Genomic DNA, 5,881 nt, shown 5'->3' on the forward strand with positions numbered 1-5,881 from the left:
GAGAGAGAGAGAGAGAGAACACGTGTACCACCAAGTGCAAATGAAGGTCATAGGGCAGCTTCTGAGAGTTCTTTCCTTCCACCAGGTGAGTCTCAGGGATGTAGCTCAGACCAGCAAGTTTGGCAGCAGGTGTGTGTGTGTGTGTGTGTGTGTGTGTGTGTGTGTGTGTGTGTGTGTGTGTGTGTGTGTGTAAAACAGTCCTGGCTGTCTTGGAGCTAGCATTGTAGACTAGGCTGGCCTTGAACTCACAGAGATCCACCTGCCTCTACCCTGAGTGCTGTGATTAAAGGCGTGCGCCACTAATGCAGGTCCTCAGGTGTCTTTTTTAGACATCGTAACTACCCAGATTTTCTGGGTTTTCAAAAATCTACAATAAAAGGCAATCTTGGTGTGCTATTTCATTTTTAGTAGTAAACAAATATTTCTAGGAGAACTGGGAGAGAAAGAAAGAAAGAAAGGAAGAAAGAAAGAAAGAGAGAAAGAAAAGAAAGGAGAGAGGGAGGGAGAGAGGGAGGGAGGGAGGGAGAGAGAGAGAGAGAGAGAGAGAGAGAGAGAGAGAGAGAGAGAACCAGCTGTGACAGTATGTGCTTATAAGGGAGAGGAAGGTAAGAGGCCATCCAAATTCAAGGCCATCCTGGTGTACATCAGGATGCTGTCTCAAAACAAAATATCTGGGGATGCCCTCAGAGGGTAGAATGCTTGCCTTGGATGTTCCAGTCATGAGTTTGATTGCCTAGCACCACATAAAATGACATGACGTCTTATGCTTGGAGCGGGCACTAGGAGGAGGAAGCAAGAAGTTTAGAGTCATCCTTGATTTTAGATGGAGTTTGAGACCAACCTAGACTACATGAAATCTGTTCTAAGAAAAACAAACTAAAGAACCAGCCAATAGGGCTGTGAATTCCAGCCTCTAACAGGTGTCTCCATCCACAACACTGGGTAGAAATCCTTCCTGCTCTTGAGCCACATATCCTTGGGGCCTCCGCAGCTCTGTGTCCTGCGTGGCTCACTCCGGCTGAATGGTTCTTGCCAAGTCCCCTGCCCCTACCCACCTCCATCCTCGCAACTCTTCTCCTCAGGGTTCCTGGTTAAATGTCACCTCCTCTGAGAGGTCTTCCTTCTTCATACTATTTTATATAAAATACTCATTTCCTTCCCTGTACTAATGCTGCCTGGTATGAATTTTCTTTATCTTTAACTGGTGGTATTGGTCGTCCTTGCCTCTAGCACGGTGACTGCCATGCTGACAGAGGAATGAATAGTGTTGTACTTATGTGTGCAGAACCTGATGTCACAGGGGAATTCAGGGTGGCTTGCAAAAATACAGACAACACAAAGAAAAGATAAAAATAGGAAGCAGGCTGAAGAGGGCTTACCAATCTATATGGTGGAGGGCTGGGCGAACTGCTAGGTGCCCTGCTCACGGCAGTCAGCAAAAGATGTAGAAGGGCATGAGGAAAACAAGTTATACAGAGTCCCATGGCTTATGGATTTGTCGGGTCTATAAACTTAACATCAGCTCTGTTGGATCTGCAAAGTGAATCCTGTTCCTAAGAATTGAAAGAAAAATCTAACAAGAAAAATCTAGCATGAAGTTTTTCAAGACGTGGTCTCACTTTGTGGCTCAGGCTGGCCTTTAACTTCCTATGATAGTCCAGGCTAACCTCTAACTTGTAGAGATTTTCTTACTCCTGCCTTCTCAGTGCTAGAATACAGGAGTGTGCCACCATGTCTGTCTCGTCTTTAAAAAACATTTCTAGTTAACATACAAAATAGTATCCTTCATTTCACAGAAAGATCTCTCCTTCCCTCCCTCCTTCCCTCCCTCCCTCCCTCCCTCTCTCTCTCTCTCTCTCTCTCTCTCTCTCTCTCTCTCTCTCTCTCACACACACACACACATGCACACACACACACACAAGCACGCACACACACACATGTGCATTTCACGTTATACCTCGTTCTCATCTGCCCCCTCTCTTGCACTCTCGATGCTTCACCCCTTTCCTGAATAGTCCTTCTATCTGCTTTCAGGACCCCTATATGCCACTATCCTTTTTTTTCCCCTTTTAAGCATTTTTATTTGTTTCCCTTAATATTTTTATTTCCATGTTAATTTTTCCCCTGAAAATCTATTATGGTCAGACCTAGGAAAATAAAATCATGAAAAAAAGGGACAAAATCTCTTTGTTCTTTAGAAGTTTGTGTCACGGAGGAAACAGGGCCCAGCCATTCATGAGCGCCCCCATGCACCCACCTACCCTGTTGCTTCTTCCTACTAGCCAGCTAAATAAATGAACTGCCCAAGGAGACACAGTTGCAAGCAGGCAGGGCAGAGAAAGTGAGTGCGCAGCCAAGGGCCTGGGGCCTTCCTACCAAACCCACCCTTCTAGATAATCAGGTATTGGAATCCAGGCCTCAGAGGACCCCACAACCTTTACCTATCAGTTAAATCCCGGTTCAAATGAATATCAAAGGCAGCCTCCAGGGAACTGAATGTTTCAGCAGTGTGAGGAGAGGCAGGCCCCTCTCCTGGCACTCAGATTCCCCCAGGCATGCAATTCCCCCACAACCTTTCACTCTTTTCTGCCTCCCCACACTGCTTCTAAGTGAGTCTCTCTGAGTTAGACTCCCTCCCCCAAACACCTTATTCCCCATGCTGCTATTACTTCTCTTGATTAAATTAGATTATTATTATTTTAAGGCCAGGTCTCAGGTAGCACAGGGCACATGATCAGTCATGACCTTCTTTTCCAGTAAAGTTCACTTTATCAAGGGTAGTTTTCTACTATCTCCCCCGGCACCACCCCGCCCCACCTGGGGCCCTATATCCTCTGACCTCACCATAATGGCCTTGAACTTGCTGTGCCAAAGTGAGGAGTCCTTGACTTCAGGACCCTCTGCCTCCTCTGCTCCAGAGCTGGGTGGGATCACAGGCCTGCACCACCATGCCAAACTGTTGTTCTTCCTTAGTGCTTCCTAATGTCGCTGCTTTCCTGGGTGGCTTCAGGAAGTACCTGGTACTGAATCCTGGATAGTCCAACAGGGCCTGGTAGGCAGGGAGTATTCAGGGGAATTGCTCAGGGCAGCAGGGGGGTGTCTTCAGCAAGACCCCCATTCCAGAGAGGTGTGGTGGAATCGACCCCCCCATTCTATGTCCACTCAGCACCTCAGATGGTAACTTTCTCTGGAAATGGGGCTTTTACAGAGCTAAAAGTAAGGTAAGAATCAAGCTTAGGTCATGCAAGCTGAGGACGGGCCACAAATAAAACCAGAGCATCATCACAGAAGACAGGAGAGGACAGAGGACAGCCACGTGAAGACAGCCAAGCTGGGCAGAGAAGTCAGCTCTGCCCCCACATGCCAAGGGACACTTGGACACACTTGGATGAGGCACACCTTGGACTCAGACTTCCAAACTGCAGGATTGTGTCTGAACACATTTTCAGTGGTTTTAGATTTCGACACCTGTAAGTAACAATGTTCCTGCCTCCCTGGGAAGCGAACAGAGTCACACACATGAATTTTTGTGTGTTTGTTGTTTGTGTGTGGTGCTGAGGGTTGAATCCAGGGCTTCTAACATGTTAGGCATTCTGCCTTACCAATAAGATACATCTCAAGCCCTCTTTTAATGTATTTGTTCAGAGACAGGTTCTCACTATTTAGACCAGGCTGTCGTCAAGCTCAAGATCTGCCTGCTTCAGCGTCCTGGGTGCCGAGATTAAAAGATTGCATCACCACAACTGGCTGCTTTTCCACTTTTTATTTTGATACAGGTCTTAGCTGTCCTTGAATTCACTCTGGAGTCAACTAGGATCCAACCTGTGATCTTCCTACTTCAGCCTTTCAGGAGTCTGATTTGAGAGCTGGAGAGATGGCTCAGTGGTTAAGAGCACTCACTGACTGCTTTTCCAGATGGTTCAATTCCCAGCTGATTTCTTTTTTGTTCAAAGTACTGCTGGCTGCCAGCAATATCTACAGCTGCAGTCTAATGTTGTGCGTAGGGGACCCGTGCACCCACTGAATCTGCAGGAAGCAGAAGACACAGATAGCCTATTGTTATAGAACAATTAGCTCAGTGCCTGGTGTGGTTGCCAGGTCAGCTCTTGCCAAAGCAGCCTCACTTGGGAATTTGCTAGAAGTACAAATCCATAGGAGGGGTCACTGATTCCTAGCTGAGTGTAGAGCACAGAGCCTAGCAAATTGGTGATACACACTGTCATTTACTCTTGGACCACTCAGGTACCATCTGGTATGGAGTCAGGGTGGTGCTGTTAACTGCGCTACCTAACTAACTATACAAGCACTATGCCATGATGGAAAGATGGTATGAATAGTGGAGAGATGGCCATGATGGACATTGTCCTTAGTGATTAAGATGGCTACCACAGGGGCTGGAGAGATGGATGGCTAGCATTTAACAGCACTGGCTGCTCTTACCAAGGAGCTGGTTCAGTTCCCAACACCCACATGGTCACAACCATTTGGAGCTCCAGTTCTAGGGGATCTGATACCCTCTTCTGACCTCTGCAGGCATGCACACGGAATATAGACATACGTGAGGGCAAGGCAAAACACTCACATGAAAATAAAATAAATCTAAAAAAAATTGTTTAAAGATGACTACTGTGATTATGTATGTGTGTGTTTTCCCTAAAAGTAGCAAGAAACAATTATTCAAAGGAAAGCAGTAGAGGAGGTAGATACATGATCAAGAGTGACGGCAGGGGCTTGGGAGATGTCTCAGTGGTTAATAGCACTGGCTGTTCTTCAGAGGGCCTGGGTTCAATTTCCAGCACTCACGTGGGGATCCACAATTACCTGTAATTCCAGTTTCAGAGGGTTCTATATCCTCTTGTGACTTCCAAAGACACCAGGCACGTACATGGTACATAGATATGCATGCAGACAAAACATCTCTACATATCGCTGGGTGCACACTTTTAATCCCAGCACTCAGGAGGGGAGGCAGAGGCAGGCAGATCTCTGTGAGTTCTAGGCCAGCCTGGTCTACAAGAGCCAGGACAGGCTCCAAAGCTACAGAGAAACCGTCTCGAAAAAAAAAATTCTACATATGAAATAAAATTTTTGTTTTTTGACACAGGTTTTGTCTATGTAACCCTGGTTGTCATAGAACTCTCTCTATAGGCCAGACAGTTCTCGAACTCAGAGATCTGCCTGCCTCTGCCTCCTGAGTGCTGGGATTAAAGGTGTGCGCCACCACTGCCGTAACGATTTTAAAGTTAAGAAAAAAAAAGTGATGGCAGAGCAACAAGACTGTAATGGAGCCTGCTGCCAGTTCTAATGACCTGATGACCTGAGTTTGATCCTTGGGATTCCACAGGAGAGAAGGGTAGAACTGCCTTCTTCAGGTTGTCCCTAACTTCCACGAGTTCTCTGTTGTAGTGAGTGGGTGCGCACACACACACACACACACTGTATATATACATACACTAATATATATATATATTATATGACATATTAATATATAATATTAGCAATACTAAAAGAATGAAAGCGGGACATGTAACAGTAAAAGTAAAGCACTGCAGGTCCTCAAGTGGCAGCAGTGGGCAGCAGATCCTGAGACTACAGCCGGCCATGAAGGCAGCCAGTCCTAGGTAGGGAGCCACGTGGTGGGTGAGAGACCAAGACAGATAGGCATGCCATGCAGAGTGAGGTTGGATATTTATATAATGGGTTATGGAAGGAGAAGGGGGAAGAGCAGAAAGAGGCAGAGAGAGAGAAAGAGAGAGAGAGAGAGAGAGAGAGAGAGAGAGAGAGAGAGGCATGCCATGCAGAGTGAGGTTGGATATTTATATAATGGGTTATGGAAGGAGAAGGGGGAAGAGCAGAAAGAGGCAGAGAGAGAGAAAGAGAG

This window comes from Microtus ochrogaster (assembly GCF_000317375.1).
Source record: "Microtus ochrogaster isolate Prairie Vole_2 chromosome 14 unlocalized genomic scaffold, MicOch1.0 chr14_random_3, whole genome shotgun sequence".
NCBI classification, from domain to species: domain Eukaryota; kingdom Metazoa; phylum Chordata; class Mammalia; order Rodentia; family Cricetidae; genus Microtus; species Microtus ochrogaster.